The 14970-nt window shown below is 42.4% G+C and overlaps 1 pseudogene; it reads right to left on the bottom strand.

The window, feature by feature from the left end:
- Positions 1-7233: 7233 nt before the first annotated feature.
- LOC139749318 (MOXD1 homolog 2-like) overlaps positions 7234-14970 on the bottom strand; it is a 317877-nt pseudogene continuing 310140 nt past the window's right edge.

The raw sequence follows: 14970 nt of genomic DNA, 5'->3' as shown, positions 1-14970 counted from the left end.
TTTCTTAGCTAGGAAATAATTCCACGAAGTTAAAAATCGTTTTGGGAGCGAAAGTACTTTGCTTCACTTGATGTAAACTGCCTCATCCCCCCCCCCCCCCTACGAATGAAATCAGACACGTAGTCTCCAGTGGCTATTATGATCCTGAGTATCGAAGCCTTGGACAGATTTGATTTCTTTTTATTTCATCCTCCATGAAATTTCTCCTTTTTAAAGACAAACAAGTTAGGTTCGTGTGCACGGCTTGCAAGAGGATTTGTTCCTCAGTCCGGGAATCATCCAGGAGGCTCGCTTGGCTATGTGTATTGCTGCTGCCACGTACCACAACACAGTGGTTGAAAACGTCTTTGTTTTTTCCCCTCAAGTTACGAATGCTGTGAACTGAAGTAGGATTCTCATGTGTTGTGATTGATGGTTAGGATGTCTAGGATGCGTTGTGGTGAGTGGTAACGATTCCTAGGATGTGTTGTGATGAGGTTTCTTGGATATCTAGGAATGGACGCGGCTTTTTTACCCTAGGAACGTGGGAGTCTAAGAAGCTGGGAATGGCAACCTAGGAGCAAGGTTGGCACCTGTATTGGTGGTGTAGAGAGGCAGGTGTGTAGGAGTTGTAAAAAGATAGGTGTGTAGGAAGAGTAGAGTGCTATGTGTGTGAAAGATGTAGATAGTCGTGCGTGGGTGCAGTGGAGCAGGTGTATGAGAAATGTAGAAGGGCAGGTGTATGGGTGCACGTGTACAGAGACGTGCATGGGAGGTGTACAGGGGCAGGTGTGTTGGAGGTGTGGAAGCAGATGTGTTAGTTTAGAGGTGCTAATGTATGAGAGATTTCAATAATGAAGTGAATATGAATGTAGGACATTAAATTCACTCTTTATCTGATGAAACAAAACGTGTGATACGAAAAATTGAAAGAATATAACCACATAAGAAGATTCGTGAGTGTTATATATGCATTTGTCTTCAACATATAGCGTATCAGGGGAAAATATTCAGCTTGCTTACACGGGGGGCTGGAAATCCCTTTCGTTTTTTTTTTAATTTTCCAAAAGAAGGGACAAAGAATGGGGCCAGGTGAGGATATTCCCTCAAAGGTCCAGTCCTCTGTTCTTAACCCAACCTCGCTAATGCGGGAGATGGTGAATAGTATGAAAGAAAAGAATATATATATATATATATATATATATATATATATATATATATATATATATATATATATATATATGTATATATATGTATATATATATATATATATATATATATATATATATATATATATATATATATATATATATATATATATATATATGCAGCAGCTTTGGATGGTATTGCAGTGGAATTTATTAAAAAGAGGGTGACTATTATTGACTGGTTGGTAAGGTTATTTAATGTATGTATGACTCATGGTGAGGTGCCTGAGGATTGGCGGAATGCGTGCATAGTGCCATTGTACAAAGGCAAAGTGGATAAGAGTGAGTGCTCAAATTACAGAGGTGTAAGTTTGTTGAGTATTCCTGGTAAATTATATGGGAGGGTATTGATTGAGAGGGTGAAGGCATGTACAGAGCATCAGATTGGGGAAGAGCAGTGTGGTTTCAGAAGTGGTAGAGGATGTGTGGATCAGGTGTTTACTTTGAAGAATGTATGTGAGAAATACTTAGAAAAGCAAATGGATTTGTATGTAGCATTTATGGATGTGGAGAAGGCATATGATAGAGTTGATAGAGATGCTCTGTGGAAGGTATTAAGAATATATGGTGTGGGAGGCAAGTTGTTAGAAGCAGTGAAAAGTTTTTATCGAGGATGTAAGGCATGTGTACGTGTAGGAAGAGAGGAAAGTGATTGGTTCTCAGTGAAAGTAGGTTTGCGGCAGGGGTGTGTGATGTCTCCATGGTTGTTTAATTTGTTTATGGATGGGGTTGTTAGGGAGGTGAATGCAAGAGTTTTGGAAAGAGGGGCAAGTATGAAGTCTGTTGGGGATGAGAGAGCTTGGGAAGTGAGTCAGTTGTTGTTCGCTGATGATACAGCGCTGGTGGCTGATTCATGTAAGAAACTGCAGAAGCTGGTGACTGAGTTTGGTAAAGTGTGTGGAAGAAGAAAGTTAAGAGTAAATGTGAATAAGAGCAAGGTTATTAGGTACAGTAGGGTTGAGGGTCAAGTCAATTGGGAGGTAAGTTTGAATGGAGCAAAACTGGAGGAAGTAAAGTGTTTTAGATATCTGGGAGTGGATCTGGCAGCGGATGGAACCATGGAAGCGGAAGTGGATCATAGGGTGGGGGAGGGGGCGAAAATCATGGGAGCCTTGAAGAATGTGTGGAAGTCGAGAACATTATCTCGGAAAGCAAAAATGGGTATGTTTGAAGGAATAGTGGTTCCAACAATGTTGTATGGTTGCGAGGCGTGGGCTATGGATAGAGTTGTGCGCAGGAGGATGGATGTGCTGGAAATGAGATTTTTGAGGACAGTGTGTGGTGTGAGGTGGTTTGATCGAGTAAGTAATGTAAGGGTAAGAGAGATGTGTGGAAATAAAAAGAGCGTGGTTGAGAGAGCAGAAGAGGGTGTTTTGAAGTGGTTTGGGCACATGGAGAGATGAGTGAGGAAAGATTGACCAAGAGGATATATGTATCGGAGGTGGAGGGAACGAGAAGTGGGAGACCAAATTGGAGGTGGAAAGATGGAGTGAAAAAGATTTTGTGTGATCGAGGCCTGAACATGCAGGAGGGTGAAAGGAGGGCAAGGAATAGAGTGAATTGGATCGATGTGGTATACCGGGGTTAACGTGGTGTCAGTGGATTGAATCAGGGCATGTGAAGCGTCTGGGGTAAACCATGGAAAGCTGTGTAGGTATGTATATTTGGGTGTGTGGACGTATGTATATACATGTGTATGGAGATGGGTTGGGCCATTTCTTTCGTCTGTTTCCTTGCGCTACCTCGCAAATGCGGGAGACAGCGACAAAGCAAAAAAAAAAAAAAATATATATATATATATATATATATATATATATATATATATATATATATATATGTTATATATATATATATATATATATATATATATATATATATATATATATATATATATATATATATATATATATATAGATATCCAGGTGTTTTTGCAGCTTCAAACCTGTGTTACGTTCAGTAGCAGGGCAGGATGTACTCCTTTGAAGTGAAAAGTTATCTGACGAGACTGTCATTGTTGACTGACGATGATGCAGCCTCGCTCAGAATGACTAGTCGTCACCCTCGCTGTAACCTGTAGCGGGCGGAGTCCGGCAACTCTCTCATATATATATATATATATATATATATATATATATATATATATATATATATATATATATATATAATTCTTTTTTGCAATAGGGTTGAGCTTTAGTTTAGAACAATAGGTGATATAGCCAATCAAATCAATGTTTCCCGCCGGATAAACACTCCTTTACCGTGAGCGAACCATTCTGTAAAATGGTGTCGCGTTTTCTTTCTCTTAGTGTTCTGGGAGGGGAAAAAAAAATGTAAGGGAGGACGACACTAATTACTGTCTGCGGTGGAGGCGGTAGAAAGAAGCTCCCAGTTACGTGGAAGATGAAGTCCTGATGGCGGATCCTAGATGGCCTTATCCCGAGCCTTTGTCGGGAAATCACTGGAGTCTCCCCCAAGCCTGCTTTATATCCTGTGTAATCTAGATGTTCACCATTATCCCTTTTTTCCCTCCTCATTCAAGGGATAACTGCAATAAAATCTCATTTATCTAAATTGATTTTTGTAATGTGTTACTTTCCCTGTATTTGATTTTTTTTTTTCATTTTGATCTTTTGTTCTTCGTAAGTAATTTACTGGTTTAAGTAGGATAAAAGCATAACTGAAATACATTTTTTTGAAAAAAATGTGATCGTGATTATGTGTGTGTGTGTGTCTGTGTGTGTTACACCGCACAACCTCCCGTTCTCTTTCCTTATTTATAGACAGATATGACTTTTGCTCTCTTACATTCTTTGGTCACTTTACCCTTCTGTGGCGACATCTTGAACCACATTTCCCGTGGTGTGTCATGTGTATCTGCACACATCTTCAGCGGGACCATGAGCCACATACGGGTTAAGACACACTAGTATTTTGTCTATGTATTTCATACAAATTTTAATGATTTCCAGGATGTCTTCCCCACTCCATCCCACTGGTGTTAGGGCTACAGTGTCCTCCACTGCGAAAATACTTTCGAGCGTCATTGTGTTTCCCGCATATCCTGATATTATCGCTCACGACTCCAATGTGTGTGTGTGGGTGTGGGTGTGTAATTTCCTATTTGTATACTGTACTGGGTGGTATATTTAGCACTCGTGGGGCTCCCCATCTGTTGAGTATTCTCTACTAACATTTCGGCTTTGTAGATTTCTGTACGCTGTTTGCATTTCCCATGTCTTCATTTATTTTATTCCATTCGTCCATCAGTCTTGTACCATATAAAAGTACATCACGGTTCTTTTTTTTTTTTTTAATGCTTTTGTCCTCGACGAACTGCTCGATATCTACGTAGTCAATCTGTTGTAGAGACTAAATGGTTGTGATCAAGTCACCCCTCTCAATATCTTTGTTGCCCTCCTATGGACCTTTTCTGTCAACTCTTCGTTGTTTCTGTAGTTACGGTAACCAAACTTGAGAAGAACGCCCTCCTGTTGGCCTTATCCTCCCCATCACAATGAAATCTAAATGCGTTTCTGTATTGCTATGAATCCTTTGTATTTATAGTTTTGAATTACTGGGTGATGATATAAGCAAGGTTTACGAAATAGGCTGTCTTGAAAGATTACCAGCCTTCCATTGAGAAATGCTTGCACTTGGCCAGAAACGATGATGTATATGAAAAACAATTTAGCAATACGAGACACTACAGAAGGCCTACTGGCCTGTGGTAGACGACTCCTATCTCCACCCCTAACATTGTTAGTCATGTATAACGAATATTCGAAAACCACAATGCAGTAGCGTTATCTTGGCTTCACTTGACAGTTTGGTCCATTTTGCCGTCAGCAACCTCTTGGTTTAACAGACGCCCTCCATCTCCTTAGGAGTCCTGACATGAACGTTGCTATAAGAAATCTAAATTCATTAAAAAAAAAAAAGATATTAAGAATTCCTCTTAATCCTGTGGATATCAGGACCCATATAAACATTAAGAAATGTTACACACTGGACCAACAGGGCGGAACTGGCAAACCAGGTTAAAACAACATAGATCAAATATTAGTACTGAACAATATTCGAAAGCGTATTAAATCCTTTATTTGTTTATGTAGGATACTAGAGCCCTCAGCTGACTAGGACAATGCTTGTGAAATAATTACAGTTGTAGATCTATTGTTGGAAGGAATATGATTTAATCTAGTGTTATCATATATAGTGTCAATTGTAACCCTGGTATTAGTTTTGGACTGAACTGAGCTTTTCAATGCTAATAAGATTATCATGTGTGTTCCTGGTTAGATACATGGTTTTATTTCATATATATTTATTTTTATTTATTATACTTTGTCGCTGTCTCCCGCGTTTGCGAGGTAGCGCAAGGAAACAGACGAAAGAAATGGCCCAACCAACCCCCATACCCATGTATATACATACGTCCACACACGCAAATATACATACCTACACAGCTTTCCATGGTTTACCCCTGACGCTTCACATGCCTTGATTCAATCCACTGACAGCACGTCAACCCCGGTATACCACATCGCTCCAATTCACTCTATTCCTTGCCCTCCTTTCACCCTCCTGCATGTTCAGGCCCCGATCACACAAAATCTTTTTCACTCCATCTTTCCACCTCCAATTTGGTCTCCCTCTTCTCCTTGCTCCCTCCACCTCCGACACATATATCCTCTTGGTCAATCTTTCCTCACTCATCCTCTCCATGTGCCCAAACCACTTCAAAACACCCTCTTCTGCTCTCTCAACCACGCTCTTTTTATTTCCACACATCTCTCTTACCCTTACGTTACTCACTCGATCAAACCACCTCACACCACACATTGTCCTCAAAACATCTCATTTCCAGCACATCCATCCTCCTGCGCACAACTCTATCCATAGCCCACGCCTCGCAACCATACAACATTGTTGGAACCACTATTCCTTCAAACATACCCATTTTTGCTTTCCGAGATAATGTTCTCGACTTCCACACATTCTTCAAGGCCCCCAGAATTTTCGCCCCCTCCCCCACCCTATGATCCACTTCCGCTTCAATGGTTCCATCCGCTGCCAGATCCACTCCCAGATATCTAAAACACTTCACTTCCTCCAGTTTTTCTCCATTCAAACTCACCTCCCAATTGACTTGACCCTCAACCCTACTGTACCTAATAACCTTGCTCTTATTCACATTTACTCTTAACTTTCTTCTTCCACACACTTTACCAAACTCAGTCACCAGCTTCTGCAGTTTCTCACATGAATCAGCCATATGTATATATATATATATATATATATATATATATATATGGATTAGACGATCATGATTGTTTTTGCGTTGTAATCATAAGGATATAGTGAAGATTTAGTGAAGAATGGTGCGTTGTTGGGATATTGAAGGTAAAATATAATGAAGACGAGTTTATAGTGAAGATAGGGGTGTACAGATGATGACTGACTGTTCAGTGAAGATGAAGATATGCGAAGATAAAGACGTCCTGAAGATATAGGGCAGTTTAGAATGCAGGATAGTGATGAGGAGGATGTAGTGAAGATGCACTACTAAGATGATGAGGTTGTTTTGACGATGATAATATTCATATGAACCCCAAAGTGACCCAAGCTAGGTTCACGATAAGAATGTCTTGAAGAAATGAATATTGAACCTGGCTCAGTAAACGTAAGGGTGTTGTCAAGATGACGTTTTTGGTGAAGAGGAATATAGTGAACAATATGGTCCAAGCTAGGCTCTACGCCAGCCTTCGGACACATGATGATGATGATAATAATAATGATGATAATGATAATACTGATGATAAAGTGATTGGTCTCAGTATGGGATACGAAGCCTATTAAGAGACGTAATTAATTATCCACTGCAGTGAACCAACAATAGCAATTTTTCCTTTATGATAACAATAGCACACCGGTTTACCGTTTTCATTTCCTGTTTGTGTCATTCTACGTTTTTATTGGCATTGTTTTATTTTTCAGTGTACAATGTTGACGGTCTAGAATGTAGGAAATGAATAAAACACACCCCTGGAAAAATACAATATTAGTATTAATGGTTACTATATACATGCTATACAAATTTACATTCACAGATATAAAATACACACAGGTTATACATTTTATTTTCTTCAGTAACTTGGTCGTGCAAGGAGAGAAAAAAAAAAAGAAATATGAGACTCCCAACAGCTTGTTCGATCATGCCTCGAACATGTCTCTTAATAACACAACAGGATTTTTCATTTATTTCTTTTAAGTGTGAAAGTTTCTCGAACATGTATTTCTTGATGTACTGACAAACAAACTCATTTTTTTTTCCATTTAAGGTTAAAATTGTTTTAAAATCGGTGCTGGTGTAGGGGCGGCTCTAGAGTGTGATCTATAGAAGGAAAATAAAATAACGGAGTGTGAGAAACAACGACAAAAGATACAGTAGGAAAGAAACGAATATAAGTTTATAAAAGACGATAATAATAATTATTAAGAAGACCTTAGACAGACAGATAGACGGACTGACGAGGGCTTGAACCAAACTTCCGAAACGGACAGTACTGAGCCCCGCGAGCCCCGCGGGACACACTGCCACACGTTATCAACAAAATTGATATATATATATATATATTTTTTCAGGCTGTGAATAAGTTAATAGTTATTCTGGAGCGGTATGGCAGCCTCCCTTGTGATGGTGTAAGCCCAGGGTAAATGTATCGAGGTTTTACATTGGACGTGTTAGTTCTTTACCGGCTTCGTATATATAAAACGCGTATTGTGATAGGCGGAACTCTATGCCTGATGGAAATTTTGTCGTCCTCTCATTGGTCGGGATATGAAAATAACTTGTTGATTGGTCGAATGATGTCATCAACACTTGGAATAGCAGCAACCCAGTGTAACCAAGGCTTGATATGAACAAGACTTGTTAATGCTGGTGGCTAACCAAGACTACATAATCTTTCATTACATATGGGTAAAATGTATCCAGAAATCACTGAGCTGGAATAAAAAGTTACTGATAAACGTTTTCATTGGCAAAACTACGCAAATGAGATCAACATCTGATCATTCCAGCATCCCCCTTTTATTTTATTACAGGCTGGTCAGCACTTGTGGTCCCGGACACTTGCTGACCATAATGACCTCGGATGTTATTGATCCCTTAGGCATACTTTCGCACTACGATGTTTTCCCGGGTTTTTACACCGCATTTTCTCTCCCCCGTCACACAGCATTGGAGGGGGGGTGGTGGGGTGCTCTGTGGTATGAATTTACCATCCGTTTTTCTGCCTGTCTTTCTGTCTGTCCGTCGGGCTTTTATGGAATGAAACTTTTATTTATTGTTGGGTTATTATTATTTTTTTTCTCTTCATCAAACGCAGCAAGAGAGATGTTGACATGAATGCGGCGCAGAGCGATTTCGAAGATGACAGTGATCCACACTTATTATCACGGAAGTGTCTGCATGTTATATGGCTGGGGGGATATATGGTGTGTGCTCAGCGATGCTTTTGTTTTGTATTTATCAGATATAGGCAAGTGCACAGCATGGCGTTCAGTGCTCAGGCTGAGGCAAGTAGCTGCTCAGGAGCACAAGACACTGGACCAGACTCAAGCAGTGACGAAGCAAACCCCGCTGGAGAGTGTTAAAAGGGTATTGATCCCAAACACACACACACACACACACACACACACACACATACACACAGTCTCTCTCTCTCTCTCTCTCTCTCTCTCTCTCTCTCTCTCTCTCTCTCTCTCTCTCTCTCTCTCTCTCTCTCTCTCTCTCCGTGGCAACAGACTTTCAACGCTTTGGTACAGCGGGTATGACCGCGCCCACTGGGGGGGGGGGGGGGGAAGCTGTTGACGTCAGCCCTCCCCCACAGGTTAAGGGAAGGCAAGGTGTACACATTCTCACACTCTATGAATTAAACCAGGTGTTGCTGGGGGGGTGGTCTTTGACAGCTGGATATCACCGCTGGAAACCCTCCCTCCCTTCCCCGCGAACTGGAATAGAAAGTGTTGACGAAGTGGTCATACACCCTCAGGGTGTGAGCTGGACGCAGAGCGCATGACACCAGGTCGTGTCTAGGACCTGGGTCAGCTGGTCCTTGTATTGGGAAGGCTGTGGACACCTGTACTGGCACATCTGTACCGGAACACCTGCTAGTAGAACAGGTGTTTACACTGAGGGTGAGAATCATGTGTGCAGTGTCAGATTCCACATTGTACTTCTCAGTACTGGTACATGCAAGTATCATTACCCACGTGCACGTATTACTCCTGACGTGCATGTATCATTACCGTTACTGATTTGTACGTGTCAAAAAACAGACTGTATGTATCAGTAGTGACGTGCATATATCGGTACTGATGTGCATGTATCAGTAATGACGCGCATGTATTACTAATGACGCGCATGTATCAGCAATGACGTGCATGTATGAGTTATAACGTGCATGTATCGGCACTGATGTGCATGTATCACTTCTAAGACGCAAGTATCATGACTAAATTTACACATCATTAATTTTCATGCCCACATGTACCCCCCCCCTGCTGCACGTATCACTCACTCACAGTACATGTATCATTGCTCAGTGCATATATCAATACTGACACATAGAGAAGTATTCTTGGTGCATACAGTGTTGCTCACAGTGCACGCAGGAGTGCTCACACCACACGTATGAGAGCTCACAATGTGTGTGTGTGTGTACCGTAACACCAGCACTCGCCTTGTCAAATATCAACCAAAATAAATGTCACCTTTTGACAGATGTCCACCTTTGAATATGGGTCTGCTTTGCCGCACCTTACGAATGAACATTTTAATGAACACCAACCACATACTGGCATGTTCAGTGTAGGGAAACCGAGGTCATTGCTCTGTGAGTGTCTCTATACTTTACTCTTCTAAATGTGTTTTTTGTAGCACACTCTTCTCTACATGGGTCCTATATCACATTAGCACAAAACGTGTGTTTTCTCAAAAAAAAAGGTTATTATATGCAGACTAATTACAAAGGGGCCAGCTAACATATGCGTTATAGTAAAGGAACTTGTAGAATTCCTTTTCTCTCATTCTCTCTTTCACTCACTCACTCACTCTAGTACTTTCAGTGTATAGTAGCTGAACCTTTGGAAGCTCTCAAACATGTCTGGGTTTGGGGGGAAAAAAGAGGCACATTGTCCCGTTCTGTGAGATGAAGTGTTCGAGGGGCGTCCTGGTGTGGCCACCAGGGCCTCCACAGCCACACCAAGGGAGGGAGGAAGGTGAGGTGGTATGACCACCGCGACACGTGCACATCCCAATCCTGTGGCTTCTTGGCTCGAGTTTGTGTGACTCCCGAACTGGCCCCTTCCGAGGTAGGAGGTAAGGGCTAGATGACCTCCCCTGAATTTACTAAGGGCCAGATGACCTCCCCTGAATTTACTAAGGGCCAGATGACCTCCCCTGAATTTACTAAGGGCCAGATGACCCCCCCTGAATTTACTAAGAGCCAGATGACCTTCCCTGAATTTACCAAGGCCCAGATGACCTCCCCTGAATTTACTTCCCGTAGGAACATGATTAAGTCTTGTCTCGATTCACTTTTGTTTTCCTTGGCGCGTTCCAGTGAATTATATCGGTTATCAAATCTAAAATGTTTGTTTTTCGTTATGTTTTTTTCCTGTCATATGTACGTGTGAGTGTTGAGGATAGTTCTGTCATTCACTCGAGAAGGGAAATATGAAGACTAGTACGTTCATGTTGATCTTTAAAGCTTTAAGGCTTTAAGCATGAATATTTTTTGGCTTGGGTCGACTCATGGTGACGAAACCCAAAACCATTTTCTTTTTAGTATTTCGACCACTTAATTCTCACATAGAAAATGGGCTTTATATAAGATGTCTTTTGCTTATATGCTTTTAGAGAATTTACATATTGTTGAAAATCTCATCATGGTTGCTGGTTGTTAGATATAATTAGCATCAAGAATCTGAAAGTTTTTATGTCCGCTAATTAGTCATGTTATTAAATCTTGGATTAAATGTAGATAATAAACGGATGGCATTTCGGTCAGGTCAGGTTAGATAATAGAGGGGGTCATATGACACGGAGGTGTAAGGGGTCAGGTCAGGTCAGGTCACAGCGACGATGGGGATCTCGCAGTGATTCATAAACTGATGAGTTGCCTGTGCGACAGTCACTGATGAGTTGCCTGTGCGACAGTCACTGATGAGTTGTCTGTGCGACAGTCACTGATGAGTTGCCTGTGCGACAGTCACTGATGAGTTGCCTGTGCGACAGTCACTGATGAGTTGCCTGTGCGACAGTCACTGATGAGTTGCCTGTGCGACAGTCACTGATGAGTTGTCTGTGCGACAGTCACTGATGAGTTGCCTGTGCGACAGTCACTGATGAGTTGCCTGTGCGACAGTCACTGATGAGTTGTCTGTGCGACAGTCACTGATGAGTTGTCTGTGCGACAGTCACTGATGAGTTGTCTGTGCGACAGTCACTGATGAGTTGCCTGTGCGACAGTCACTGATGAGTTGTCTGTGCGACAGTCACTGATGAGTTGCCTGTGCGACAGTCACTGATGAGTTGTCTGTGCGACAGTCACTGATGAGTTGCCTGTGCGACAGTCACTGATGAGTTGCCTGTGCGACAGAAATGTCTCATCACAGATACTACTATTATGCACAACTTATATGTATATATATTTATGTGTATATCGATATTTTTTTTTATCAATTTATAGTTATTTCTTATATAGTTTGGACTGAATTTGTGAATGTGGAAATAATAGCCCAGCACGAGAGGAACACGTTAATGGAACGAACAACAAAAGTGCAAACAATAGAAAAAAAAAATGGAAAAATAATCGTAATTCACAAATATTTTTTAGGGGCAAAATCCTCTAGTAATGTATGGGTTATTCAGGAAGAATATGTTAAAAAAATAATGAGTAAGCACCAGGTAAAATAGGCGTTAATGATAAAGCTAAAGATAACAACAGGTGAATTATATGTTAGGTAAGGAATCCCCTTCGCTCTCGGAGATGCCCTTCCTTATGCAGGTAATCGAAAGAAATATAATTCAGCACATAACGCGGCACCGAGCAAGGTACACAGGTTCCTAAATGCAAGATAAACTCAGTGTGACACTCTGGTTCAGACGCGTGACTGCCTCTCCTCGAACTCATTTCACTTGGTCCTATAAACAAAATATTTATCTGCTCCTATCAGTACCTATTCTCTACAACTCGCAGTTTTGCACAATTTTTTTTTTTATATGTATATATATAAAACGATGAGGCTACTCATCACAATGTTTGACTTTCTCACAGAGACGTATGAAATGCCCCAGAAAACACATAAAAGCGAAATATACAAAAATGAGGCACTGTTAACATAGCTGAGTGGGAGGCTTTAGTGAGGGTTTGAAGGTGCAATGTGAGTGAGGGGAAACTCCCTCAACTTTCTCAACACCTCACAACCTCCCATTATCTCCCGCTCCCTCCCCCTGAACACACACACGCATCACACACGCATCACACAAACACACATACATGCACACACGTGTCAACACATAACACAAGAGCCAGGGTCTCTTGCATGTGCCAAAGGCAAACAAACAGTTCACAGCTGAAGACACATACCATCATCACATCTCGCTAACAACACCAGGAGAAAGAGGTGGTGCGCCCTACCCTCTCTGCACACCGACTATAATCAACGTTCCTCACAGCACTGTTTGTTCTTGGATGCTCGTGGTGAACAGTTGCCATACGCACTGTGCGTCCCTGACACCTGCCACAGACTGTTCTGCCGGTTTCACCCTTGGCCGTTGTAGAGGCGGCACAGACACACGACGCACAGACACACCATCAGAGTCCACTGGCTGGATAGGACCGGAAGACCGCTACTGTCGGACCCACCCTCGTTCTGGGGCGCAGTTCGCTCCTCAACAGAGTCTGCCAGCTCCTTCTCCAGGTCCCGCTCCATCTCCTGCAGTTCCTGCTCCAGGTCCTGGTCTGTCGTGTCGGGTGAGGCCACACCATCCATACCGAATGGATCGTTATCCAGCCTCTCCTCCACGACAGGCATGAAGACATCGACATGGCCAAATGGATCAACGTCGATCCTTTCTATCGTCCGAGAATTAGTCTCATCATCGAACATAACGTCTTCTCCCTCCTCCTCTTCCTCGTCCTCGTCTTCGTCAGCGCCTTCATGAGATGGCTGGTGATTTCTCCCACGCCCGGTCTTGTTCTTGCGACGTCTGTTCTTCCTTCGACGTCGCTTACAGACGTTCTCTGGTGTCCAGGTCTCCGTGATGTTCGGATACTCATAATCCATCTTTTCCAGCACCTGGCGGAGGGAAGAACAGGAGGTTATAGCTAAACATGTGACAATGTTTGGTATTGTTTGCAGAATACCAAAGGACGTGGACTGGTCAACGTGTATATGATATATGGCCTTCAGTCCTCTAACACTTGGCCTGCAATAATAATAGGACGATCGGACCAAATGTAAATAGGTCCCATGTCATGATGACTGCAGAACAAGACCTGAGCCAGTAATGATCTAGTCCCTGAGCTCGATTATACGACCCTTGGTCACGCCATTGTATCAAGGGTAGACCATTGTGCTCAAAGGGTTAACACTCGAACGTCATTGCATCTAAAACTTTGGTCAAAGATACTGATGAGGTGGACGACAGGAGATGCCCTCTGCCTAAGAGTCCTGTTTCTACCACAAGATAGATTAAGTCTGCAGATAACCTCGTCATGGGCCATCATGTCCCGTTTTATCTGTCATTCCCTTGTACTCCCGTGTCCACCTGTTATGTGACACCACAGTTGAATTAAATATTCAGAACAGTCCTCATGTAAGTTGAACCAGAAGGAAATCAAGAAATACAATACCTGAAAAAGAAGATTGCATTTAGTGTAAGCAAACTCAGACGAGGATTAAGAACTAACTCAGGAGTCGTAAAGATAATATCGAAGTGAGAGAGAGGCATGAGTCACGACAGATGGTAAATTACGGGGAGCATAGGCGAGAATATGGACAAATTAAGAACATCCAGGGAGAAGGGCTGAGTGGATACACATGAGCTGAGAGAGACGTGAAATTGCAATAAAAAATAAACCAGTACAGGTAAAAGTTTAGAGAGATAAGGACCGATAAAGAGGGTCATGTCGGGACATTGGCTGAGACGAAGATGAACCGGAAATAATCTGAGACAACGAAGATAGAAGTCAGGAAGGGCAGACATGAGCTGAGACAGGCGAGAGGTTCGGCAAACACCAGCTGAGGAGAAAATAGGAGCCATACCAGACGTAAGCTGGGACATGTGATCTGGGACTGTCATGATCTAAGAATTAAGAAAGACATACTAAGCTTGACTCAGGGAAAGCTGTAAACATACATGATTAAGAAAACACTTGAGCTAATAGTACGACAGTGGAACGTGGCTGGGGATTTTGAAAACCTCTGAGAGAGAGAGAGAGAGAGAGAGAGAGAGAGATCTGAGCCAGCTGTGAGGGGCTTTAAGTTCACATGGACTAACCGGGATGAGGGTGCGGCCTCGCCTCCAGCAGAGAGGGTTGAAGGTGCCGGTGTGTGTGGCTCGCTGGAAGTAGTCGAACTGGTTCTTCCAGTCGTAGTTCATGAGCCTCCACTCCAGGGTCTTTCCCGCCAGCTCGATGGGTCGTCGAATCTTAATGGGATCCGAGTTCCTGCCGGGGAGGAGAGGAGAAGGAAAAGTTAGAGGAGGAGG

Source organism: Panulirus ornatus, chromosome 7, assembly GCF_036320965.1.
Source record: "Panulirus ornatus isolate Po-2019 chromosome 7, ASM3632096v1, whole genome shotgun sequence".
Taxonomy (NCBI): Eukaryota; Metazoa; Arthropoda; class Malacostraca; order Decapoda; family Palinuridae; genus Panulirus; species Panulirus ornatus.
Note: the sequence above shows the minus strand (reverse complement) of the source record. Positions and strands in the feature narration are given on the sequence as shown.